Source organism: Dama dama, chromosome 9, assembly GCF_033118175.1.
Source record: "Dama dama isolate Ldn47 chromosome 9, ASM3311817v1, whole genome shotgun sequence".
NCBI classification, from domain to species: Eukaryota; Metazoa; Chordata; class Mammalia; order Artiodactyla; family Cervidae; genus Dama; species Dama dama.
Genome location: NC_083689.1, coordinates 107,787,182 through 107,799,358, shown reverse-complemented (window position 1 = coordinate 107,799,358; position 12,177 = coordinate 107,787,182). Strand labels below are relative to the sequence as shown.

Below are 12,177 nucleotides of genomic sequence, written 5' to 3'. Positions count from 1 at the left end.
TCTCTAGATTTAATCACACCTTTAGTTCAGGTGAGTTCAGATGTAGCTGCTGGAATTTGGAGTTACTGCGGGGAAACAACTCTCTCTGCATTTCTCTAGTCCCTCCTCAGTCAGAGTCTCCTAAGGAAAAGGTACTACAAGGATACCTGTATAACAGATAGACTCACAAATAGAAACAGTAACTCCCTAAAGACAGGGACCTCCAACGAGCTTTAGAGAAATAAAGCCCTTTCCTTCCCTTCCCTGGAAGACATTGACTTTACATTCTTTTCTTAACACATTTCTTATGCTACATCACATTTTTTACTCATATTGACCAATATTCTAGGTTAATAAGTCTAAAGACTTATTAACTTTCCCTCTTTAACTTATTAACTTTTCCCTCCCATTTTCCCTCTCTCCCCTACAGATCCACTCAGTGAGTAATCTCTCTCCCTCTGCAGGGTGTTCTCTGCCCCACTAGTCTTTTACACTTAGTAACAATGAGGCAATAAACTACTTTTGGTGGTTTAATCACTGAGTCATGTCTGACTCTTGCGACCCCATGGACAGAGGAGCCTGGCAGGCTACAGTCCATGGGATTCTCCAGGCAAGAAAACTGGAGTGGGTTGCCATTTCCTTCTCCAGGGGATTTTCCTGACCCAGGAATCGAACCCAGGTCTCCTGCATTGTAGGCAGATGCTTTACCAACTGAGCTACAAGGCTTACTTATTATTTTATTGAACAAATATTTGCTGGGAGGCTCCCAAGCTGTGCGTCATGCATTTTTCTACACACACACACACACACACACACACACACACACACACACACACACACCAGAGGGGTATCCCTCTAATATAGGGTAAGAAGTGACTGATCATAATCAGCAAAACATCTAGTAAACTCACAGCTCTTGAAAATCAGACTGCTTGCCTACTAAGAATGGAACAGGAGGACACTTAATAAAAATGCCAGGATGCTGGTATATTGTCTACTATGCTGCAGTCTTCAGTAAGGCCCTTCAAAAAAAAGCAGCACACTTTGAGTGAAGTCTTAATAAAAGGAAAACCTTTTCAGTCTTTCACCGCAAATCCAAGGTGGCTGATAATCTTGCAATTTACAATGCTGAAAATCAAATATCCCTAAACCAAAATTCGTGTTTTTAACCACACAAAATGAAAGGTGGGGAAACCCTGGTGCTCCAGGCCCCTCCACAAGCATCTTATCAAAAGATATACTAACGACCTGGGAACAGGGACAAATTAGTTGTGCACTGTTACTTCAAGAAGTTGCTTAGAATGGCCTAGAGATGGAGGCCAAGAAGAAGATTGAGACGCCTAGGATTTGCTTGATTTCAAATCTCATTACTATTGACATATTGAACTGGGAAATTATTTGTGGGAGGCTGTGCTATGCATTGCAGGATGTTTATCAGCACTCTGGGCACTACCTCTCCATGTCAGCAACACCTGCCTACTCACCCCACAGCCCACTACTGTGACAATAATAATAATGTCTGCAGACATCACTAAAGGTCCCTGGAGGGTAAAAAAAGAGAAAAAAGCCGCCCGCTGGAGACCCACTCACTGGGTTAGGGTGACAACGTTGCTTAAAGACATACCAGGCAACAGTTTGATTCAAAGACTAGGATTTGGGCTTTGGGAACTTGGGAGAAGTTGATCAAACACAAATAAATTAAAAACTTACTAAGTTCATAAGAAAGTTGTATTGCCAAAGAAACTCCCAACAAAGCTTTGTTACTGCCCAACCCTCAAAATGTCTCCCTGGACTCCAACCTCTCCTCAACAGCGAAACGGCTCCTGAGGCCACACAGTCTCCAGTAAGGGCATTCTTCTCAACACCCATCTTGGCCATGACCAGGAGGAAACACAACAACGACCTTCCTGGGTGCAGGGGAGAAAAACGGACAGACATGCTGGCTAACCAAGAATTTTTTTCCATTGCCAAGGAAAAGAGTTCGTGCCACCCCTGACCAATGAAATAGGTACACAGCACAAACTGGAAAATCTCCGTGGGTTACTTCCCCTTTTTCTCTTTTCCGATTCAGAGTTTTATTGCCCTTACGTTATTCTTCTTCTATCACTGAACGCTGGCTTTATTATAATAAGTTATATTTATGACTTAACCATAAGTTCCTTGACCCTAAGGCTGTCTTTTCAAACAGAATTGAGAGAAATCACCCAGTGATCCTAGACGTACGTAGTAATTAAACAAGTCTTTGAGTTGTCTTCCTCTGTTGGGGTTCAAGTGGTAAATGCATGGCAACTTTTAAGTGAAACACTGCATCACATTAGGGGAGGGCATGTTTTCAAGGGCTTCTATGCAAGGCAGGACACAGCAGCACGCTGCGAGGATTACGGGCTCAAGGATGAAAAAATGACCCGACTCATTCCATGAAATGCAATCCCAGGGCCTTTGCTGAAATCACGAGTAGAAGGGCTATCGAGGTTGGGCTTGTTAAACTGAAACAGTGTAAGCCAACAGGGGGCGCCACAAGGAGAAACTCGACCTGAAAGCATATCTAACAGGAGAGAGCACCACCGAGCCTGCTGAGCGCATCATTGGAGCCCCTCAGTCATCCAGACCTGAGGCGAGGACAGCCCTCTTGGTCCCAGGGCCCTGAGATACTGTGAACGGGGTTGTGGTCTCATGCAACTGAAAGGTACTAGAAAACCTACTATCAGTTACCAGTTATCTAACAAAAGCAGTGCTAACTTTCAGACCAAAAAATAAAAATAAAAACAAAGCCTTGAGCAATAAGAATTAAATTCACTCCAGTTCAGTTCAGTTCCTCAGTCATGTCCGATTCTCTGCAACCCCATGGACCGCAGCACACCATCACCCTGTCCATCATGCCCTGTCCATCACCAACTCCCGGGGTTTACTCAAACTCATGTCCATCGAGTTGGTAATGCCATCCAACCATCTCATCCTCTGTCATCCCCTTCTCCTCCCACCTTCAACCTTTCCCAGCATCGGGGTCTTTACAAATGAGTCAGTTCTCATCAGGTGGCCAAAATATTGGAGCTTCAGCTTCAACATCAGTCCTTCCAATGAATATTCAGGATTGATTTCCCTTAGGATGGACTGGTTGGATCTCCTTGCAGTCCAAGAGCTAAAATTATTTGCCTGAATTCATACAGTTAATCACTGGTAGCACAGATGCTACCCTAGGTGGGTCTAGCTCTAATGCTCTCTGCACAACATCTACTCTTCCTCAAGAAAACAGTGTGAAACTTCTCTGTGCTTTAAAATCCCCTGTAGCCAAAAAGAAAGACCTTACCTGAAGTGAATATAGCATTTGTTAAACAACCAGAAAAGGAAGAGTCCCACAACTTCCTGCTTTCTGTCCCATTCCTGCAACAACTTGCCTCCTGAATAACAGAACATTTCTGCATTATTTTTATAACGTAAGCTACTGTAAGGACATGTAATAGCAAGTGTCTCTAAGCAAAGCCACTTCAATCTTAGGGTAAATCAGATCCAAAATAATAATAGAACATCAGAACCTTAGAAAAAAGGCCATCACCACAGACTAGCGACTATTCTGTTATATTCAATTGTAGAACTCAGAAAAGGACACCCAAATCACCTTATAAGTGAGAACACTATTGTTTAGTTAGTATTTTAAGATATTTGTCAGAATGACATTAACTTGTAAAAAGGAGCAGCTACTTAGTCAAATCTCTTTCAATATTACTGTTGAGTGTGAGAGAGAAGGGAAACGGGATAGAATTTATGCATATAAGACTCCTGACATTTTCAAAAAATCTAAAAACTATGAAAATTTCTGACAGAGCTGGAACATTAAATAATGACGTTACACAAGTCAACTTTTGTTTCCCTAGAAACATCTAGATTCATTGGATTCACCATTCCATTTTTAAACATATTGAAAAATGTTATTCTCTTGCTATGATCTACCACTTTCTTATGCCTCTATTTTTCCTTCACTTCTAGCAGTTGTGTTCCTTTTCAATAATTTTTTTTACAAAGAAGCAACATTTTATCACTTGACAGAGTTATTATACAGGATAACTTCAAACTGAGAACACAGTCAAGGAGACATTGGACACTGGCAGCTGGGTGGGGTCATGCATATCTCAGGATCTCACTTCCAATAAGAGGAAATTATTTCAGTAACACTTCAGATATTTCAACATGAACTTTGAGTCACTCCCAGGTAGATGAAATTGCTGTTAAATCTAGGACTGCTAATGGTTCGCTATATTTTTACTTTCATCATTTATATGAAAGACCTAAATTCAAATCCCAGGTATCACTTTATTGCAAAATCTCCTTGGATATGACCTAATATTGGTTCCAGATCACAAAATGAAAATACAAGCTATCCAATCTACAAGGTTGTGATGAAAATCAAAACAAATGCATAGAAAATTCTAACATTTTCAGCAGTACCAAAGAAATGTCAATGCCCCTCCCTCCTAACAATATCTGACTCCAACCAATGTACTCAAAAACTCTTACAGACAGAAACTGCTTCTTACTTGGAGGTTAAAATGTTGCGGAGGGGATAAAGGGTTATGCATAAAAATAATTATAATACAATATATATGTGCATGCGTGCATACTTAGTTGCTTCAGTCGGGTCCAACTCTTCATAACCCTATGGACTGTAGCCCACCAGGCAGGCTCCCAGGTCCATGGACAAGGCAAGAATACTCCAGGCAAGAATAATAGAGTGGGCTGCCATTTCCTCCTCCAGGGGATCTTCCTGACCCAGAGATCAAACTCCTGTCCTGCATCTCCTGCATTGCAGGCAGATTCTTTACCCACTGAGCTACCTGGGAAGCCCATATACATATAGATATATACATACATACATGTATATAACTATTGGTAAGAGAAAGAAATCAGTCTCCTGCTTTGTAAAAAGCTCTATTATATATAGGTCTAGAGGAAAATTCTTACACTTTGTCCAACATAATCATTTATAAATAATCGGGATAATGATTTATCAAGTTATTTGTCATGAAAAATTATCTGAGACAACTGCATTGTTCAGTTCCGTTTAATTACTCTCCTACTGCCAACTTATTCAATACATAGAAAGTAAAGAGGCTTGAGAAAGTGATGGTACTTAGTCAGAATATATAAATTTGGAACAAATTCAGAATGGATAAAAAAATACAACAGTGACTGGATCAGAATCATTAGAAATTCCACCAGACACCACAAACTCTACACTAAAACAAACAAAAAGGTAATGCTTAAAATGTTTCTTTTGCTCCTACCACAGCAAAATTTTAAACCCTCAAAGAAAGTTAAAATGATGGTTAATCTGTATAAGAATGTACATAGGAAGCACGTGATTCTGAAGGAAATATAATTCAAGAGAAAGTCAGAATACTGTATAAACATTCTCATGAAGTAATAGTGTGGTTGCTAGGGTGGCTACTGACGCATCTGTTGCCAAAACTGAATATTGGTAGAAGAGTCAAATGCATTTTTGTTTGCAGAATGTGAAATTAACAAAAAGCCCCAATGCCTGATGGGAGAAGCTTGGGAAACCCTCCCAAGCTGAAGACATTCAGAGAGCAGAAGGGACACAAACCCCTGAATGTCCGACTGCTGTCAAATAATACCAAGAAAGAGCAGCAAGCAGCAAGCACTACAGTGACCGAGGACCAGCTCTTCACCTTTGTGACAGTGTAGCAAGCTTTGCGATTAAGCCAGAAACACTCTTCTGGTCTACACACCCACAGACAAAAAAGCCAGGAAGAAGAAACTTTGCATGTACACTAATAACGTTATGCAAAGTCATCCAGTCTTCATTTTAGAGGCAAAAAAAAAAAAACTTTAACAACTTTGAGGATTGGAGCTCTGTTTACAGGATTATTAACGGTCTGAAGGGATCACCTGAATTTTTCAATTAAATCTGACTTCATTTTATGAAGGTAATTATATCCTAGGTCCACAAAGATTTCAAGAAATACCACTTGCTAATGCTAAGGGTCTAATGAATATAATTTTTCTAAATATTTACTTCAACTTATATATTATACATACTACTTCTATGTAGGATGAACTATTTCAGAGCAATTTCATTCACAGAAATGTAATTTTAAAGAAACTTTTTCTGATTGAGCGAATGTAAAGAACATCATTTATACTAAACACCTAGAATATAAATATTCTACTATTAAGAGTTTCCCCTTTTCCTAAAACCATTTGTTCCACTATGGAAATACTTTTTCTGTAAGCAAAATAACTTATATTGGAAAACTAATTTCAGTTTTTCTATAGTAATGTTATTTACTATAAAGACCATGGTGCTATTAGTCAAATATTTTTAAATGTTCATCATCGGTTACCCTTAAAAATGTAAGGCTCTTCATTATCAATTACATGAAATTAGTAATCTCTTCTTCTGTAGCATTACAAGACTGATATGAAAACGTGAAGAGCATTCACTCCAGGAAAAGGCAGAAATAACCTGGGCCTCAATGACAGTGCTATAAGGTGTTTCCCAAGTATTTGTTACTAGGAGTAGCCATTTAACCTTCTTTAATGACCCACTTTCCTCAATAAGAGCAGATCCAAGTTTATCCCTATGGTACTGTCATCTTCAGTCACTTGCATTCTGATATGCTTCCTAGAGTGGGAGACGATAAGATGGAATTAGAGGGCGTGCTAGCAAACTACATGTTAGAATACGTCACACATGTGCATATCTTGTACTGTGGTGGGGGAAAACATTGAGAATCACTGACTTAAATCACAAAATCTTTGTTTTCCTGCTGATGAGACAGTAAGGACTACTTAGTTCAAATCTTATCTCTCTACTCAAGACAGAGTTTGTCACAACACCCAAAAACTACAGGATGGTCTGTGTATTTAATTATAACTGCATCCTTTAAGAATCAAAATCCCATACTCTGAACACACATTTTGAACCAGGGATACCTGTAAAATATTGCTCCCTAAAAAATAATCCTATGGGAGACTGGAGGAGACATTTCTGTAAGAGATAGAAAACACTCAGTTAAGAGTTGTGTGTAGTACTACATTTGAAAACAAAGTTTTAAACAGATTAAGTAAATGTAGTTTAAAGTGGTGGGGAGCATTAGTTAAGAGATTTAAGAAGGTAACATTTAGTTTTTCTGTACCACTTTTAGGCAAATATTTGTGGTTGAAAGGAATGTAGGGAAACCATCCAACAACAGATGATAATCTAATGTGAAAGAAAAATAATTCAGGAATTCAGATGAACTGGACATATTTTGAGGACCTTAAAATCATTTAAGGTCAATTTCTGATTATCACTACTGAGATACAATAAGCCAAGAACTATTAAAAAAAAAATAAACACACACACAGCTAATCTGAGATACTTCTATTATTTGGTTGGTACAAATGTAAATATCTTTCAATTTCAGTCAATTCAATGCACATTAATTTCCAAAGTCTAAAATTTATGGACTTTTAGGATGGTAGAATAAACACAATAATACTAGAAAAGATAAAAACTACCATGAAAGGAACTGAATGTAAACGCTGAGTGCTCCCTAAATTTAGGCATTTTACCTCGATTGTCTCATTTCTTCTTCATAACAACTTTATGAGGCAATTTTATTAATATCATCCCCATTTTACAGATGAAGAAACTATGATTTACAACAAGGACTTATTGTATAGCACATGGAACTCTGTTCAACTGTTATGCAGCAGCCTGGATAGAAGGGGAGTTGGGGGAAAATGGATACATGTATATACATGGCTGAGTTCCTTCACGTTCACTTGAAACTATTACAACATTGTTGATCTGCTATATCCCCACACAGAATTAAAAAGTTTTAAAAAATAAAAAAAAAAAGAAACTATGGTTTAAAGAGGTTTTTTAAAACTTGCTCAAGATCCCACAAAAGAAAATCCTAATTTCTGACTGAAATGCAGATTATCTGGCTCCAAAATAAAGAGTTTTCTTTTCACTATACCCTGCAATCTCACAAGAAACATATACATTGAAATTTACAGTCTTTTAGTCAAAACCTTCTGGAGGAGGAGGCAATATTAAGCTTACAGTGAGCAGTGGTAACTTATAAGACTAAAAATTAGTCATAGTTTGGTAAGTATAAATGAATATTTAGGAAATAATTCCAAGTTATGCATGACATTAAATTTTTAAAAGCTGAACATGAAGTATCTCTCCAAAATAGAAAAATCCAGAAATTTCTGTAAGGAAGTAAGTAAATGTCATTTTACTTAGACATTCTGAATTCCAAAGAAAAAACTTGAAAGGCTTCATATTTTGTCAGTTACACAGCAGTTTCATATGGTTAACTAGAACTATATTTATACTTAAGAAAAAAGAAACAGTGGGTAATTGCTTGGGTCTGATTCTTTTGTTCTGACTCTAATCTGTTCTCTATTGATTCTTTTCCATTTTTCCTCCAGATCTTGGAGCCCTCTTCTAACTTAGGCTAACTGAGTCTCAAGTTTAGGAACTCCTCCAAGTGCAGATGTAAGTGCCGACACACTGCAATGAAGACCATAAAACTGCAAACACTGGTAGAGTGTTACAGAAGAAACAAGAGTTTCAGTTATTTTCCAAAACATTAACTATCATGGAATTACTTTTCTTCTGTAGTTTTCTGAATTGATTTTAAAAGCATTTAACTTTCGTAATAAAAAAATAGTTGAAGGAGATGGAGGGGAAAACTTGGAGCTTTGATTAAAAAACGTCTCAATATTTTTTTCTTTCCAAAGTTCCAGAACTATGACCTGCTTGTTCCCTTTTATTTCCCAATGGCATGGCGTGAAAAATTGACCATACATAAGCATGCCAAAGTCAAATGAGATATGGAAAAATAATAATGAGGCAATCCAAAGATCTATACATTCTGAGGCACAGCTCAATTTCAATATTTAAGAATGAAATATTCTAAGTATGAAAAACAGATTTGGGGCATAATAAAATTGAAATACTTTAGCCATGTGATGTGAACAGCCGAGTCACTGCAAAAGACTCTGATGCTGGGAAAGACTGGAGGCAAAAGGAGAAGAAGGTGGCAGAGGATGAGACGGCTGGTTAGCATCACCAATTCAATGATCACGAACTTCGGCAAACTCCAGGAGACAGTCAGGGACAGGGAAGCCTGGTGTGCTGCAGTCCATGGGGTCGCAAAGAGGGGTCAGGCGGGACTTAGCAATTTAACAACAAAAAAAAATTGAAAAGCAGGATTCACATACTTAAAGAATTCTGGACAGGAATTTCCTAAGTATAGGAAAATTATAAATATATGTATATGTGAATTTATACCCATTTCTTATTTTTTATCATAAATTGAAGTTTTGTATTAAAATATTCCTTTAGCAACACCATGAAATAACACGCAAGATAGCTTTGAGTCTACCAAGATTAACTTCAATCTCTCTAAATTACTTCCTTTTCCATGGAAAAGTTATATTAAAAAAGTTCATGTTTGTAAGCTTTCTTTTTCCACTACAAAAATATTCTTATTCCAAAACAACATACATAAGGTTGATTCATTTTTTAAGTATGTTGCCAAAACAGTGCATAATTTATAGTCCCTTCGACTCACCTGCAAAACATGCGTATTTAAAAATCAAATACAAATACAAAAGTATAATCTATTAACACAAGTCCAATTGCAAAACTTTTATTTGTATAACAAGTTCATTAGATTTCCTTTTTTTCCTGATTACCAAAACACAATTAACTTAAGGCCTTGATTTACAAAGATGATGACTGCTTTATAATACTCTCAGGGAATTCAATTACTATGGTTTTGGTAAACACTATTTCCATCTACAAACGGAAATAAGCACTTTACAATATTTTGGTATAATACATATTTATTCTGGTTTTCAAACTTGATCATTTCAGTTCTTCTGTTCCTTAGTATATACCATGTAACAGCTGTTCCTATTATTGTTGTGTAGGTGATGAGTATTCACCAGCAACTGAACTTGCCTGCATTGTTTGAAATTTTTGAATGTGAAATACTGGAGGGGGAAAAAGGCAAATGTGAAATGTTCACAGACCAGAGTTATTGCTACATTAATAGCTGAAGATGAAATGAAAAGGACAGGTCTACCAAAACCCTGACATTTCTTCAACTACTAACATCAAACTTTGAAATAGTGCAGAAGTTGCATTAACCCGACCCTAAATAATTTCACATGGTATATATTTAATGAAGAGAAACAGATCTTCTGCAAAGGTCCTTCATGGAAGAAACTGGAAAAAGGTTTCCAAGTATGCCTATGTACTCCCTTTTAAAACACTTCTCTTGGCTCAAGAGAACGAACAGAAAAGACTTCCCAGATTACAAAACACACATAGTCTTGCTTTCCATTGACTGACAAAACGCCTAGCTCTTCACATAACATGTTTTCCTAAAGCCCATATAGGTAGATACACCAGGATTACAACACCGCTCAGTGCAAGAATTACACTTTGGAAAAATTAAAGTCCCCATTCCATAAGTTGAAACATACTTTCTAGTCTTTAATCATTGAAGTAGTTTTGGTCTATTCTTAGTGATTTTTCTATTAGACTTTTACATCGCTGACTCCATTTGACAATTTCTCAATCTGGAGAAAGAGAGAAAAATAGCACTACACCTTTAGAGTAATGTATGTCAAACTGATAGGGGGACTGGAACGAATATATATACAGTGTCTTCCGAATGTAAAAGATTAAGGCTTTTTAACCCTAAGGCAAACGAAAATGAAAGTGCCAGCCTTATGAAATTAATCCATGGTGGGTTACACTGCACTGCCTATCAAAATCATAAATGCACAAAAGTACAAAGCGACGACTTCACAGTTAATTTGTGCAAAACGTATCACCCTACCAACACCAACCCAGGTAGCGTGATTCGGAAGGTGGATCTTGAATGCGGGAGACGAAGCACAGAGCTGGCCCCGAGGCGCCTCCAGACACCTCCCCAGCCCTAAACGGCAAGGAGGGAGCAGACCCGGCGGAGCCAGCTTCACACCTCGTCCGCCGCCCGAGGGTCAATGCGGGCCGAGGCGGGAGGGGCGTGGACGCCGGGGGTCGGGGTGACAGGGGCGAGCTGCGGGCGGGCGGAGCGGCTCTGAGAGGCCGCGGCGCCAGGACCGGCCGAGGGTTCCGCGGAGCCCAGGGCGTGCGGGCGCGACGGGCGGAGCCCGCGCTGCCCCGGCACCGCCCCGCACCCCGCAGCCCCCGCACCCGGCGAGCGGGCGGGGCCGCCGGGCCGCCTCAGCCCTGTGGCGCCGGCACGCGCCCCCTCAGCGTCCAGTCGCGGGCGGTGAGGAGCGCGGGCCTCGCCCAGTCAGGCGGGCGGCCGACCGGAGCCCCGAACAGGGGCGCGCCGCCGCGGGCGCGGGACGCCGCGGAGACCCCGCCGCAGGGAGCAGGAGGAGGCGGCGGCGGCTGAGGGCGGGGACGGAGCCCCGGGCGCCCCTCGGCGGGCGCGGAGCGTGACCCCGGCTCTCGGCCGGCCTCCCCCGTTCCCCCCCGGCAACCTCCCCGCGTTGCCCTGGGCAACAGCGCCCGCCGCGGGCGGCGCGGAACTCACCTACCTAGAACCTGACAAGCGGGAGCCCCTCGGACGCGGGAGCCCGTCGCCACCCCGCGTCACGGGGGCCGCCCCAGCCAATGGGCGCCGCCATCACGGGCCCTCGCGGCCAATCCGGAGGCGCTCCGGTCTCCGGGCGCCCGCGAGCTGCCGGCCAATGGGCGCCGGCCGGGGGCGGGCGCTGCCGCCCGACACCGGCCCTCCCCCACCAGCTCCCGGGGGGCGGGGCGCGGCCCGGGATCCAGGCCCGCCGGGCGGGCGGTGGCCGGCGGCCGGCGTCGTCACAGGAAGCTTGGGGAGGCTCGCCCGCCCGCGGCCGGGCCGGGGGCGATAAGCCGGGGCCGCCTGGAAGGGCCTGCCCCACGGCTCGGCGGCCGGGAGGGATTTCGGGGCTTGGGGGAGGGGGCGTGACTAAAACGCTAACGGCGCCCGCGGGCGACGCCGGGGGCTGAAGGCCACTTTGGGGCGCGGACCCTCCACCCGGAGTGCGCGCGCGTCGCTCCTTCTCTTCGTGTATCTTACATGCAGCTGTTGTAGCCTTCATTCTCTTCAACTAGCTTTCGGCTGGAATTGCCATAAAGACGGGAGCTCCTTCTCATTCCTGTAATTCCCAGTACCTGAG

At 41.6% G+C, this 12,177-nt stretch overlaps 1 protein-coding gene across 2 annotated transcripts in view; it reads right to left on the bottom strand.

Annotated features, from left to right (window-relative positions):
- The window catches only part of FER (FER tyrosine kinase), a 442,861-nt gene extending 431,246 nt beyond the window's left edge, over window positions 1–11,615 (bottom strand). Inside the window, exon 1 of one of the 2 annotated variants that reach the window (XM_061152123.1) lies at window positions 11,560–11,615. The gene's annotated coding sequence lies outside the window, so the exon portion shown is untranslated. Of the gene's footprint in view, window positions 1–10,857; window positions 10,879–11,559 lie in introns of those variants that run through there. The other variant, XM_061152124.1, reaches the window with a different exon arrangement.
- Window positions 11,616–12,177: the final 562 nt, after the last annotated feature.